The sequence below is a fragment of the Oncorhynchus tshawytscha genome, linkage group LG25, assembly GCF_018296145.1.
Source record: "Oncorhynchus tshawytscha isolate Ot180627B linkage group LG25, Otsh_v2.0, whole genome shotgun sequence".
Lineage (NCBI taxonomy): Eukaryota > Metazoa > Chordata > Actinopteri > Salmoniformes > Salmonidae > Oncorhynchus > Oncorhynchus tshawytscha.
This window is the reverse complement of record NC_056453.1, coordinates 213502-229832: the sequence shown is the minus strand read 5'-3', so window position 1 is coordinate 229832 and position 16331 is coordinate 213502. Positions and strand designations below refer to the sequence as shown.

The following is a 16331-nucleotide window of genomic DNA, read 5'->3' as shown; positions in this document are numbered from 1 at the left end:
AGGAGTTAAAAGCTCTGAAAGCCGGTAGGAAAGTGGCTAAGGACAGCCGTCTTCTCTCTCTTGCCCCAGAATATGATCCAATCCTTGGAGTGATCAGAGTCGGAGGGAGGCTGCGCCAAGCAGAGGTTTTGGACCCAGATGCTATCCACCCAATTATCCTTGACTCCAGACACCCTCTTACCAGGCTCCTCATCAAGAGTTATGATGAGAGGCTTCTCCACCCAGGGCCAGAGAGGGTCTATGGGGAGATGAGGTGGAATTACTGGATAATTGGAGGACGAGGAGCCATTCGTAAGCACCAATACGCCTGCGTAGAATGTCAGAGATGGCGGGCCGGAGCTACGGTGCCCAAAATGGCAGATTTACCCCATGCTCGCTTGCGCCTCCTTAAAACACCCTTCTGGTCAACAGGAGTAGATTGCTTTGGCCCCTTGATGATCAAGCTAGGTCGTCGTGTGGAAAAGCGCTGGGGCATTCTATTCAAGTGTTTGACAACCAGATGTGTCCACCTGGAACTACTGGAGAGTTTGCATACTGAAGCCTTCCTCATGGCCCTACGGCGGTTTATCTCCCGACCGGGGAAACTCTATGAGATCCTGGCTGACAGAGGTACGAACTTCAAGGCAGGAGAAGCCAGGTTGGAGGAAGCCTTCCAAGCCATGGAGCCCAGCCTCCAGAATCAGCTGATGCACCAACAAATCTCATTCTCAATCTCATTTTGGAGGAACATGGGAGCGAGAGATCAAATCTGTAAAGACGGCCTTACGAGTCATACAAGGGGACCAAACTGTCACTGAAACTGTCTTGAGGACCGTCCTGATAGAGGTGGAAGGGATTCTGAACTCCAAACCCTTGGGATATCTCTCTGCAGACATCGCTGACCCCGATCCGGTTACACCGAATATGCTCTTGATGGGACGCCGAGATGCGTCACTTACTCAAGCCATGTATGCTGATACCAACCTCGTAGGCAGACGCCGGTGGCGACACAGCCAAATCTTAGCTGACCATTTTTGGGCCCGATTCATTCGGGATTACCTACCAAGTCTACAGCACAGAGGGAAATGGCAGAGAGAAATGGCCAGCCTGGAAACTGGCCAATTAGTAATGATGGTGGACCCTCAGCTGCCTCGAGCCTCCTGGCCGGTGGGCCATTTAACTAAGACCATGCCAGGGACCGATGGTCGTGTTAGATCAGTGGAGATTCAGGTGAAGAACCGGACATATATCCGGCCAGTTGCCCGACTAATTCCTCTCCCTGAGATGACAGAGGACGGGGAGCAATGAGCCTTTTTTGAGGAGTGTGGAATTTAACAAATTTCCGGGGTGGCTGTAGAAAAGGCCCATGGAGTTGGTGGAATAATCCTTTAATTCATTGGCATTTACTCAGCTGGGCCAGGGGCGCTTTAATTAGGTCAGGTGGAAATGTCCGACAGATCTCAACTCCATAAAAGGAGGAAATTGCCATCGCCTGATCTCGCTGCTTTCTCTTCCTTAACTCCATCTGATCCAGAAGTTCTGTGCGTCCATGAATCCACCACAGACTACTCAGTAAATATACCACTTTATGGTTAAAGGAATTCCTGCCTCAGTCTCATCCATTCCTCTGTCACCTGACACGTGACCACCCGTTCACCTTCACTGTCAGTCATCCTACCTGTCCAGCTACCCACACAGATTCCACTAATCTATCAGAGACGCTATGCTACTAGCCACATGCCATGAATATGCATAGCCATCTCGAGACAACTCTGATAAAAACGTTATATCTAAAAGTTGCGTGTCCTACCTATATCAGCACACTCGTAACAACATAAAGCATTACGAAACTTCTATTCGATCAAATAAACCCCACGTAGCAAATAAGCCATTAATTTTATGTGGACCAAATTCAACACTCTTACATTGGCCTCCATACAAAAACCTCTCCCTTGGTGGGTGAACCAATGAAAAACGCCACCTGCTGGAGGGATACAGATTTTCCGCTGAGTCTTTTTTTTTTAAATGTATTTTTTGATAACAAATATCAACAAACAAAAGAGGAATAGTCACATGCAAACTAGCATACATACAAATGATTTATATTGCCAGGACTCCTCAACAAGCTAATCATATTCATTAATAATACAACAAGTTTTAATTGCCTTTTTGTTTTTCATTTTAGTTAAAGTGGTGCTATATTGTTTAAATTCATTTATAAAGTGAAAAAAAGTTAGGTTTTGAGTTAGACCATTTGCAAATATGAAATTTACCTAGTACTATTAGAAGTTAAATTAAATATTCTACATCTTTATCTATGTCAGAATTTCAGAAATAAATCATTATATCAAAACCGTTAAATAGTACAACCAGTCCTATTTTTTTCCTTTTTTTCCTTCCTTCCTTCCTTTACCTTGTTACTGATACAATATTTGTGAGCAATTTTCCATGCTTTCCCTCATTGTATATCACCATAGATATCTGACCAAAATAATCTTGCAGAGGGAATTGTAGTATCACAAACAATATTCCTAATCTGTTTATTACTACATTTATCTTTGATGTTAATATTGCCAATTAATATATTTTCATGTACATCGTAGTTACTTACATCAACCACAGAGGAATTTAAAAGAGATTACAACCCCCCTTGGAATCGTATCAAAAACAGTTGCATATTCTTTCAGTGTTATTGGAATTTTGAACTTATCAAGATTTCCCCATATGAGAGTAGATATACATCCTCGTTCAGTAACTGACCAAACAAAATATTTTGTTCTCAAACCAGTTATGAAAAAAAGAGACTTATTTTTAAATCATAAATCTTTGTTGTTCCATGTAGACTAACATCCAAGCTAAAATTGCCTGCTTATGGAATTTTTCCAACTTGACTGGGATTTTATCCACATCAAAATTACATCGAAGCAAAAATTCTAAACCACCAACAGAGTCAAATAAATACTTAGAGAAGACATTCCAAATACTGTTCTGGTTCTTAACATACTTCAGAATCCAATTTATTTTAAAATGATTATTTAGAGTATTGAAATCTAAAACCTCAAGACCTCCTTGTTCTTGGGTATTAGTGAGAATATATTTTCGTAGATAGTGAGGCTTGTTCCTCCAAATAAAATTATAAATAATCTTATTTAAATCCTTTACAATTTTAGGGGATAATTCAAGTGATAACGAGACATAAACTGATCTGGATAACCCTTCAGCTTTGGATAATAAAACCCGACCGTATAACGAAATATCTCTCATCAACCAGAGGTTCAATTTCTTCTTTGTTTTCTCAATGGAGTTAAAGTTCAATTCACTCCTTTGTCTTTCATCCTTGCATATAACAATTCCAATATAAGTAACCTTATCTTTAATTGGGATACCATATACTTCCTGTAAAACACAATCCTTGAGTGGAAATAAGACTGACTTACTGATATTCATTTTCAAACCCGAAACGAAGGAAAAGTCTTCAATACAGGAAACTGCTTTAGAAACCTCATTCCTGTCTCTTAAAAATATGGTGGTATCGTCAGCCAGTTGACAGTTTAAATTCATTGCCAAGTGCTGAAACAGCTTGAAAAGATCCTTTCTTGATACGTAGAGCCCTAATTTCAGTAACCAATAAAAAAAGGGCAGCCCTGCCTAATGCCACGGCCAATATCAAATCTTTGGGATGTCCCGTGAGCTAGTTTTACAGAGCTAGTACTGTACAACCACTATATAAAGTTTGGACTGCTTCCAGAAAATAGTCTCCAAACCCCCAAAAACATATTGCTTTGAACATAAACTCATAATCTACAGTGTCAAAAGCTTTATAAAAATCAACAAACATAAGAAAACTATCAAGGATGAGGTCATTATTGTCAATCATATCTAAGATAAACCTGATGTTATTACTAATGTGTCGACCATGCATAAAACCAGATTGTTCTTCATCCATTATATGATGCAAGCCTTGTTTCACCTTCTTAGCAAATACAAGGGCAAATAATTTCCCATCATTATTCAACAGGCTAATGGGTCTCCAGTTGTCTATATAAAGAGTATCCTTATTAAGTTTGGGAATCAAAGTAATTACACCTTGTTTTAAGGAAGCCGGTAACTCCCCATTTTCTATTGATTCTTGAAACATAGCAAGAATGAAAGGAATCAATTTATCATTGAATGCTTTATAAAACTTGCTTATTAAACCATTATTTCCAGGGGACCTATTTTCCTCAAAGCTACAGTCTTTTATCTCAATTGCAGATAACTCATCATCACAAAAATCCCTGAAATCATTATCTATCTTCTTAGCAAAGTTGGCTACATTGTCTAAGAAAATATCCATATTGGAAGTTGGCTGGGCTGATGTATACAGATTTTGATAAATCTGGGCAACATGCTGAGAGATTTATTTTGGATTTTCATTGGGAGTATTATTAATCATTAATTTAAATATGGAAGTCTTTTCGCCTGCCTTTTTTTCTAAATTAAAGAAATGTTTTGTATTTTTATCTCCCTCTTCCATCCATTTTCGTCTTGATCCTACAAACGCTCCCCGGGCCTTTTCCTCGTAGATACAGTCTAACTTTATTTGCAATGATGATAGCTCCAGTAATCCCTGATTAGTTAGTTCAGTTTTTTTAGTATAATCCATTTTTCCCTTTATGATGTCATTCTTTCTCTCTCTTGGCACAAGCAATTTCTTACCCCATTGAAATAGCCAAAAGCCTTGATCAAATTTCATTAGGTCCCAGTAACTTCCAAAAGTATTCAAAACACGGGCACAATTCCAGTATTTATCAATAATTCCTGCTACTTCCTTCTTAAATACTTCATTCTCTAGTAAAGTCTTGTTCATTTTCCAGTAACCTTAATGACAAACCATGGATATTTATCGTTATTGATATCCCTTTGTGGTCTGTTAAAATAGATGTTTCAATCGAGACTGTATCAAACCTGTAGGCCATATCTTCAGAAAACAATACGTGATTGTATAGATAAATCTTTGGTACTCCATGTAAACATAATCTTATCTGGGTTCTTATGTCTTCATATATCTAGAACACCTAACCTTAGACTTATATTCCTTATCTCACAAACATAATTCCTATCCTTAGGAGGCCATCTATCTAGATTATCATGTAATACTGTATTAAAATCTCCACCCAATATTACTTTGGCCAATGGAAATGTAGACATAATTTTACTTATTTTCCTCTCAATGTCTCGAAATAAAATACCTTCACTTGACTTGTTATTGGAAGCATAAGTATTTACAACAATGAATTGAATGTGGTTGACATCTACCAATAGATTAACCAATCTCCCTGTATTATCTGCTTCATGACTCAATATATGACCCTTAAAGTTGCCTTTTAAAATAGCGACACCTGCTGACCGATTAGTACCAAATGAAAACCAAATATCATTCCCCCATTGACACTTCCAAAACGCAGTATCTGTGGAACAGGCATTAGTTTCTTGAATGAAATAAAAGTTGGCACTCTTACCCTTACAGTAGAAAAATAAAGATTTCCTTTTCAAAATATTACGGATTCCCCTGGCATTAATAGAAAAACAGAAATGGACATTTACTATCACAGTGACTAGATGAAGAATATTAAAGTTGTATACGTTCACATGAACCAGGGTCTCACAAAAATAAAAGTTCTTACTAGTTGCAAATAAAAACAGTCCTTTGCACCACGCAAGTGGTTTACCTAAACTATATATATATATATATATATATATATATATATTTTTTTTTATACAATTGCAAATAACATTGTTCCATGGATTTGTAAATCAAATAGCCATCAAGCCAACATTAAATGACAGTGTGAATTTCCCTGTCATAAAATAATAATAATAATAATAATAATAAATTATATATATATATATATAAAAGGCTCACACAATACTCTTTCCTGAAGAAATATAACGTTTTATCAGATGCAAATAAAACTCAGTCCTGCACAACTCACTTGATAAATCCAGCAGTCAACAAACAAGGCGTCAGCGTGAAATCCCTTCCATTAACAAAAGCCTTGGCTCCCGCAAAGTATGCACTTTTCCCTTCCTTCCTGCTCTCTCAATCGTCGGCCACAGACAATTCCAAGCTTCTTTGTCAAATGCTGTCAGATCCTCCATGAACCTCAGGTTGTTCTTTTTAAATAATAATATTCTTTGTACTTTTCCATGTCATATCCCTCGCTGTCCTGGAGATGAATCTCATGTTCACTGGTCGTGGTGGCTGGTTGTTTTCCCCCATCTCTCAGCCTACCCAGGCGGTGCACTAGATCCAGAGAACCTGCAACAACATTTAGCTTCTCCTCCGGGACTATTGCCCTGCAAATATCCTTCAATCTTGCTTTGATGTTCTTGTCAGATTTTTCCATAAATTTGAAGACTCCATCTCCGACTATACCGGTCATTCTCGTTTACCTTTGACTCAATTTCAGTGAGTTTCTTCTCCTGCTTTGCAACCTGAATTTTCAATGTCGCGTTCTGCTGCTTCAGAGTTTTTACTTCCTAAGCACTGAAATCAGTCGCTATCTTCAGGTTAACGATGCTGATACTGTTCTTTTACACCAAATTCATGATGTCATCTGCGCTCTCTTTGATTTTAGCCGTGAGGATGCGGACGATGTTGTCCTGTAGCTGGCTCATTGATGGTTCACTTCTCAGCTTCTTTGGAAGTTGCCACTTGGTTGGGGTATTCGGGTATGAATCGCATTCACCCCCCTTTTTTACACTGCAAGCATATGAGTGAGTTTCAACAATGCCTCTTTTCTCCTTGGAAGTTTCCACATCCATTATCTCAGCAACAGTTTGGTCATGTCCTGATTACATGCTACTAGCTATGAAGATGTTAGCAGGCTAACTTAACTACACACGCTGAAACTTTTTGATAGCTAGCTTGTTCATTGGAAATTGTCAAAAATATATTTCAATGGTTTGATTAATTACAAAATTATTCAAAATATCTACATTGTATACATCTATATATCTACATTGTATGGTTAGAGTTCATTGTGAAAAACCAAACAAATTGCAACTGCAGTCTAAAACTATAAACTTTGTGAGAAAACCCTAAAATTGTTCCTCACCCACTCATGCCGCCATCTGAGTTGGGCCTCTCTCACTACAGTCAAAACATCATGACACCCCAATCACATGATCTAGGACTCATTGCATCTAAAAAAAGTGCTAAAATGTCACATTTTGCAATACAGCTTTTGTGAATTGGAAAATGAGACTATAGAGCATTTATTTTGAGATTGTTTACATAGCTAAATATTTTGGACAGATATGAAAATATATATTTGTGATAAAATGGGTAAACCTGTAAGCAATACCAAATTTGATGTTCCTTTTTATTTTACATACAAACAGTGACTGCCAATAGTGTAAATTTACTAATTTCATTGCGAAGTTCATGGGTAAACAACTATTTTCAATATTTTTATAATCGATTTACAACATTATATAACATCCCAAAAATATATAAATACCAAATTATCAAAGAAGTGTCTACAGTGTTTGTAAAAATGTAACTTGTCAAAAGCATAACTTTTTTTGTGTCTCTGGATTTATTTTATGTATTTTTTGTTATTTGTGATATCTGTATATTGTTTTGTACAATGTTCGCGCAATGCAATAAAAAAAATCAACTGATCACATTTTTGTGAAGTTCATGCAATCGACAAATAGGCGCACGTCGGCAATAGTACTGTTTGTCCCTCTTGATGCGCCGTAGCCTGTTTACACTTCCTCAAAATAGTCTGAATTCATTGTTTTTGTCTAGGAGGTTTTAGTCGCGCAATTTTACAACTAACCAAGATGTTTGGTGCAGTATTTCTCAAGTGAAAACATGTTCATGAAAACGAGTCTCTCCTTCAAATACAACAAACGTTTGGTTGAAGGAGCCCTCAAACTTCCGCTTGCTTGGAAAGAAAAATGGTGGCACAAACCATAGAAATTTAATGAATAGAAACGACATGGAACATCATGGGTACTCTTGCAATGGCTGCCTGGTATCGTGACGCAATAATTTACATGGTACTGGAGAATGTTAATTGAACTTATGCTAACTGATGTGGCTCCAGCAATGGAAAGTATTTTATTTTATGTCCGTTGAGCTGTTAAAACATATCACAGACCAAATTGATGGGTACACTTCCTGCTTTGCTACTATGGGTACGCTTGCAATGGCCGCCAGTCCACCCATTATGCATAATTCAATTGAATGGGGATAATCGTTCTATTCATTCTAGTGCTAGGGCAGGAACAGCCGGGAAAAAAACATTGCAGAAGACCAAAACGTCACAAAGTGTCGTGATAATATATGCAGGAACTGTTTCGGATGGGAAGCACGACCATGATAATTTAGCGAAACAGATGGAATGTGGAACACGGGCCTTTGAACATTGTCTTCATATGAATTTGCCTATTCTGAATCAGTCGGTCGCATAGAAAAATGATTTTCTAAATGCTCGAACAGTTCTTGAATCGAGTCTAGCAGGTAATCCATATTCATCCGCTTTAGATGCCTCACCAACCTCAGTCAATCAGCAACGGAGTACCCGGATGGAACTGTCATGGCCGCCATCGCTGAACTGCAAGGCTAAAGAGAAAAGGAAGGTAAATTAATCAACAGTAAACCCCTTTAACTGTAATTTTAGCAGTCAAGAATGTCTAATTTCTAGCCATATATTTCCATTATGAGGTGTTATTTCTCGAGTGGGTGTGGGCAAGCTCTATTTTGTATTCCAATAACCGTTTACACAAGTCGCAACGTAAAGTAATTATGTCAGTATCAAGGATGAAGTTGATTAGTAAAGTAACGTTAGCTGGAACAGTGGGAATTCGCAAGACAAACATTGTTTAATGCTTCCTTACACTGGTTTTGTATACGTCCACGTTTCTCAAAGTTAGATCTTGTAGAGGCTCTATAGATGGGTTGGTTGTTTAGCAACACAAATTAGATGCGCCCAACCCATGGGGCAAAACGGAGGTTGGCTTAGATTGTTGACAACGTGTAAACTATATTTTGTCTCCACGGTGTATTGAAAACATACATTTGCACAATGACCACTTGTTGTTTCTCAAATACATCGTCACAGTTGTTGATTAGCTAGCTATTGAACTAGAATTTTAGCCTTATTAGCATTGACATGAAATCAGTCAAAACAAGACATGTAATCAATTGCAATTTGAAACGAGCCACTTACGATATACCACATGGCAGTTTCTTGACATTGTGCTAGTAATCGAGCCATCCAGAATCACAACATGGAAGCGCGCACATCGTTGTTTGTGACATTGTCAGCCAACCCATCTGTAGGATAGCTTAGCCTCCTCGCGAACCAGGGCTGCGTTCAGTATGTTTTTACCTTCTGGGACGTTCAATTGAAGGAAAACGGTGCTATACTGAATGACAGACCAGTTGAAAAATGGGTAGGGGTTGGGGAAGATGTCACCATGGGGAAGATATCAGCACGATCACCAGTTCAAAACAACTGGGAATCTGGAACTCCTCTGACTTCAGTGGGTTCAAGACAACTAAGGGGGGGATCACTCACTTTATGGTTTGACCAAGTTTTTTTTCTCCCAAGTTCCCAGTTCTCTTGAAAGCTCCAACTGCCCTGTAAAATACCTCACTCATTGCCTCAAGCCACACACAAATGGGAGCAAAACGTTATTGAACACAGTTTGGAAAAACGTGTCGCTCACAACAAACCATTCCGCAAGGTAGTGTAAATCAGTGACTCCTCCTAATACGTCAAACCAATCAAATGCCTTGCTTGGCAGAGCTCCGAAGGTGCTCACCAGATTAGTGCCATATGAGAAACAGTGCTTGAGGACTAAAATGTCTACAAAACACTGGTAACAAAACATTTCAGTTCGTTTGCAGCACGCTGGATTTCACAACCTTTCTGCTATTTTGAGATGCGTTAAAGCTGCAGCAAGAGGGGAGAAATGGTCGACAATGCTGGCCATATCAATATTTTTTAATTTAGCCGTTTCTGAAGTGATATTTGGCTCTAAAGGCTAGCATCAGGGACAAGAAGTAGCTAGCCACAATGAGGTTCGTTTTGAAGTCAGCTAACCTTGTTAGCTACCTATGTATAACTAGCTAAAGTTACATTTCTGTCATGATTATAAAGCCAACAAAATGTTAATAAAAACAGCATATTATTAACATAAAAGGTTAGCTGTGTTAGCCCAGTCACTATCTTATCCAGGGTCAGTGATATGTAACGCAACCATTTACTGCCTATGGGAACAACTGCAGTAATTTAGCAAGTAACATTGCTGAATGAAATAAAATTAACCTCATAAAATGACACTTGTAATGCTCATCTCCTGTAGCCTAGTTGTCATCTTGTTATTTTCATACTGTAAATTACAAGGGTTGGATATGCACTAAGCTATTTTTTTGTCAGCACTAAAAAGGCGTGTATAAAATCTGGTATATTGTGATATGTGATTAATCAACATTGATACTAGTTCATTTGGAATAATAGTTTAACTCTTAAGGTGCACTATGCAGAAATCGCTCTGCCATTCCCTGGTTGCAAAAGTTAATGGTTTGCCTAATTTCAGTTTATGACAAAACAAGCAAGTATAGTGTACATTAGAGAATCATTGTACCATCTAAACTGCTGTGAAATGTATTTTCCATAACCAAAAAGTTGTTTCAGCTATTGTGAAGCTGGTGTACCAAACCGAAAGTAAAAGACACTAAAACTAAACTTAATCACGGGAAGCATAGAAATAATGCAAGTTACATATTGCAGCTTTAAAATAAGTTTAAACACTTAAAATACTAACACTTCACTTCAAAATGCGCAAATAACTTGTATGTCAGATTAGACATCTTCGTCTAAACAACAATAGATAAGTGTAGTAACAAGTAGGCTATTATGACTAAAGCGTCATTTCAGGTTAAAAAAACGACATACCAGCGGTGACCAACCTTGCGCCACAATCTACTGGGTGAGCAGACTTCTATTCCAGCCAAGCAATAGTAATCTTGATTGTCATCTCATTAGATTTGATAAATTAAATCAGGTGTGTTATTTGCTGGGCTGAAACAGGCCTCCAATTGTAATGGGTTTATACATTGTGATGTTTAACTGTATTTTTGTAGACAACAATTGCTGAAAGATGGGCTTACACGTATAACCCATGGCATATAGCTCCCGAGTGGTGCAGCAGTTTAAGACACTGCCTCTTAGTGCTCGAGGCGTCACTACAGACCCTGGTTCGATCCTGGGAGTCCTATAGGGCGGCGCATAATTGGCCCAGCGTCGTTAGGGTTTGGCTGTGGTAGGCCTTCATTGTAAATAAGAATTTGTTCTTTACTGACTTGCTAGTAAAATGAATACAAATTATAATAAATATAGGATACACCTGTCTCTTGGGACATCTCATCTGAAAACAGGCTTTCACAGCTTTCCATATCTGGGGACAGAAAACATCACAAAGAAACAGGCTTCATTACACTCAAATTAGACTGCACTAAATATTATGTTGCGGTTATCGCTCAGTCCTCAGTTTTCCCTTCCAGGGACTGGCACTGGAGAATCTTTTCACGATGTCCTCCCAGAAAATGACCTGCCCTATCCAGTACGGTAGCCTACACTCTCCCTTTACTGAAAGCTGGAGCTGCAAATACTTCCTTATTTTTATTTGTTTCGTTTTTCTTTTAAACCTTTTTTAACTAGGCTGCTTCCATGGCTGTTATCTACAAATGCATTTGGAGACTTTTTAATTTACAATGATAGCTAGCTAATAGGACATTTGCTACCTGATGACATTTAATTCACTTAGCTAAACGGTGTACAGTTAGCTTTTTGCAAAATAGTGGGCATTCTTCACTGTTTTTGGTGGTTGCAAAGCACAGCCATCTGGACGAATGCAGACAATGAAAAAAGTTGGTTTGTCACCAGAGCGGTTTAGAATGTGTTGTGACGTTTGACTTTATCAGCAGGGCCTAAAATTCACTTTTTGTTTCACCAGCCACAGTGGCAGGTAGATGAGAAAAATCTACCAGCAAAAATATTTTTTCACCATAAATGCATAAAAAGAAACTGGCCATGCTTTTTAATGTTTCCAAAACATTAAATGTATTAGTAAGAAGTAATGTGGTATATTGCTCAATTTCATTTTTTCTTTTTACCAAAGTATCACATGAGACAAGAAGGTTCAGTGTACGTGTGAGAGACATGTCTCTTTGCTATCAGTTGAAGCAACAGATTCAAAATAACATTGAAAAACAACCTAGCTTGTGAACAAAACCTTGTAAATAGCTAAGAAACATTGACAGTCTCACTTTGCTGACTTTAGTCAATTAGACCAACTTTTATGCCTGTGCCTCCAAAAATGTATCTATCAGTGCTTCACTCAGTGCGCAAAGCTGTTGATGCGCAAGGTGGATGTACAATTTGAATTTCTTTGTGCCATGAGCAGCTATGAAACAAAACAACAGAAATACTTTGAAAACAGCTACTTCAGCATTTTTCTGCTACAAAGTTCTGTTTACCAGCGTAGTCAACTTTTTAAGTTTCAATAAATATATATTGTAGACTGTCTGCCACACTTGATATCTTGAAAACTAACACTTGACACTGGGCAACAACTACCCAGACAGAAAACAGTGAAGTACATAACATATACAGCACCCCTTCTACGTGCGTGTGGGGAGAGGATTTTTTACATGTAACATCCAATCAAAATCTTGCTGCTGGGAGCCAGCACACCATTCAAACCATTTATGCGTTATACAATTCTCCAGACCTCCAAGGGAGGCATCGCAACTTGAGACTAAGACTCAGGACTGTCCCAGAGGAAAAATAATAATAAAAAATACAAATTCAAATCTTGGTTGACCAAGAGTTGTCTTCTTCGACCAATCGTTTGGTTGAAATTTTTAAACTTATTTTTCCATATATAGGATGTCTGTGTTTTAATCAGATCAAGTATTTTCACTGAGCTTGTCTGATGGTTTAAGCGCACTCTGAGTAAATAATTAAGACGCATTACTAGAGGTAGTCCGACTGCAATTGATTTGTTTGTTTTGGTCGGACTTGTATATAATTGTTTTCTTCTTCGAATAAGTCACAGAACATCAAGTGTTTCACGGTCCTTGTTGCTGAAACTGCAACGTAATTACAGCCATTTCTGACTGAAAATATCTGATACCGAAATCCCTAATTTGTTTAGGAAAAACATTCTCTATTCCCTTAAGCATTGCTCTTTACGTGACACATGTATGCGTCGCAAGCATGTGACCAATAGAGCCTGACCTATAGCATATCATAATCGCATCAAAATGGTTAAAACAAACTCAACACCGTAACACATGTGATAGTGAAATGGATGGAGGGAACATGAGAAGCTCGAAACGGGGGAATGTTTATTTATTGTTTGCTCAGGAAGTAAAGGGGAAGTCAGATGTGTGGAATAAATTTGACGACTTGTGGAAAATACTGGAGATCAAGATTGCGTGTGTGTGTGTGTGCCAAACAGGCGCTGTTAGACTACACAATTTTTTTTCTGACCGTTTGGAGCATTGTCAACACAAAATAAATTATAAAGGTACCAGAGAGTCTGTTGTAATGTTTTGTTTCTTGTAACGCTTTAAAAACAATATTGTGCAATTGCAGAAATTGAATGGTTTAAGAATTATTCAAGGCTCGCTTTATTTTGTACTGAACAAAATATAAACGCAACATATGAAGTGTTGGTTCCATGAGCTGAAATAAAATATCCCAGAAATGTTCCAAAAGGCACAACAAGCTTATTTCTCAAGTTGTGCACATATTTGTTTGTCTCTGTTAGTAAGCATTTCTCCTTTGCCAAGATAATCCATCCACCTGACAGGTGTAGCATATCCAGAAGTTGAATAAAACAGCATGATCGTTACACAGGTGTACCTTGTACTAGGGACAATAATCAGCCACTTTAAAATGTGCAGTTTTGTCACACAACAATGCCACAGATGTCTCAAGTTGAGGGAGCGTGCAATTGGAGTGCTGATTGTAGGAAAGTCCACGAGAGTTATTGCTAGAGAGTTGGATGTTATCCTTTCTAGCGCAGGCGTTCCGCTGAAAAGGCAGTGCGCCAAATTCATTTTTTTTTTGAAATATGTAACTTTCACACATCAAGTCCAATAACATGAAGTTTTTAATTTGCTGTAATCTACCTATCGTGTCCGATTTGAAAAATGCTTTACAGCGAAAGCACAACATATGATTATGTTAGATCAACGCCAAGTAAAAAAAATAAATTTTTCCAGCCAAAGATAGGAGTCACAAAAAGCAGAAATAGATAAAATTAATCACTAACCTTTGATCTTCATCCGATGACACTTATAGGACATCTTACACAATACATGTATGTTTTGTTCGATAATATGCATATTTATATCCAAAAATCTCAGTTTACATTGGCGCATTACGTGCAGTAATGTTTTAATTCCAAAACATCCAGTGATTCTGCAGAAATACTCAAAATAAACGTTGATAAAAGATACAAGTGTTATTCACAGATTAAAGAGAGACTTCTCCTTAATGCAACCGCTGTGTCAGATTTCAAAAATACTTTACGGATAAAGCATAATCTGAGAACGGCGCTCAGAACGGCGCTCATTACATGAGCCCAATCCAGCCAGAGAAATATCCAACAGAAGTTAGAAATAACACTAAATATTAACATACCTTTGATGATCTTAATCAGAAGGCACTCCCAGGAATCCCAGATTGACAATAAATGACTGATTTGTTCCATAAATTCCATCATTTATGTCAAATAGCCACGTGTTGTTATCGTGTTCAGCCCAGTAATCCATCTTCATGATGCGTGAGCACTTCGTCCAGACAAAAACTCGGAAAGTTCCGTTACAGGTCGTAGAAACAAGTCAAAAGATGTATGGAATCAATCTTTAGGATGTTTAACATAAAACGTCAATAATGTTCCAACTGGAGAATTCCTATGTCTGAAGAGAAGCACTGGAACGAGAGCTAACTCTGTCGGGAGCGTGCATCACGAGCCTGAGCCACTGCCAGACCACTGACTCAAACAGGTCTCATAAGCCCCTCCTTTATAGCAGCGTCCTGAAACAAGTTTCTAAAGACGGTTGACATCTAGTGGAAGCTGTAGGAAGTGCAACTTGACTCCATAGACACTGTTTATTTGGTAGGCCAAGCTTTGAAAAACTTCAAACCTCAGATTTCCCACTTCCTGGTTGGATTTTTCTCCGGTTTTCGCCTGCCATATGAGTTCTGTTACACTCAGACATCATTCAAACAGTTTTAGAAACTTCAGAGTGTTTTCTATCCAATAGTAATAATAATATGCATATATTAGCATCTGGGACAGAGTAGGAGGCATTTCACTCTGGGCACGCTATTCATCCAAAAGTGAAAATGCTGCCCCATCCTACAAAGTGACACAAATTGTAAAAATACATATTTGACATCCATTCAGGAAATGCAATAAGTGTTAGATCGAGAAAGATTCAGAGAGAAATCTCATAATGCTCCCACGCAAAGTAGGCTATTTTGTTGATAATGATTCTTCTGTAACAATGTAAAAATAAAAATAAACTCGTGATTTTGATGAAATGTAGATAACCTCTCAAGTACAGACTAGGCCTGACACAAAATGTAGAAATAGTAGCCTACTTTGACAACAATTCAGTGAATTGGATGTGGTGGCAGACAGGTTGGTTTTTAACACCAACCTATCTGGAGAAAAAAAAACAGACTCCTACCACTTTTTTAAAAAACAACTCCAAACCCCCTACCACTGTTACTTTAGGCCCAGGCTGTGTGGTACAAGGGTGGATGGTGGGACTTGGGGCAGACGCACTCCTCAATAAAGTGGTGTTTGAATGAATGCTTACGAGCCTGCTGCTGCCTACCACCCCTCAGTCAGACTGCTCTATCAAAACAGACTTAATTATAATATAATAACACACAGAAAGACGAGCCTTAGGTCATATGGTAAAATCCGGAAACTATCATTTCGAAAACAAAACGTTTATACTTTCAGTGAAATATGGCACTGTTCTGTATTTGATCTAATGGGTGGCATCCATAAGTCTAAATATTGCTGTTACATTGCACAAAGCGGTCTTCTGGTCAGTCTCTGGAGACGGGCACATCGCTCCCTAGCATACTACTCGCCAATGTCCAGTCTCTTGACAACAAGGTTAATGAAATCCGAGCAAGGGTAGCATTCCAGAGAGACATAAGAGACTGTAATGTTCTTTGCTTCACGGAAACATGGCTCACTCGAGACACGCTATCGGAGTCAGTACAGCCAGCTGGTTTCTTCATGCATTGCGCCAA

General features: G+C 38.3%; 1 protein-coding gene across 1 annotated transcript in view; it reads left to right on the top strand.

Moving 5' to 3' along the window:
• The first annotated feature begins 8486 nt into the window (after positions 1-8486).
• LOC112224052 (zinc finger protein 518A-like) overlaps positions 8487-16331 on the top strand; it is a 29033-nt gene continuing 21188 nt past the window's right edge. Inside the window, exon 1 of the mRNA XM_024387336.2 lies at positions 8487-8613. The gene's annotated coding sequence lies outside the window, so the exon portion shown is untranslated. The remainder of the gene's footprint in view (positions 8614-16331) is intronic.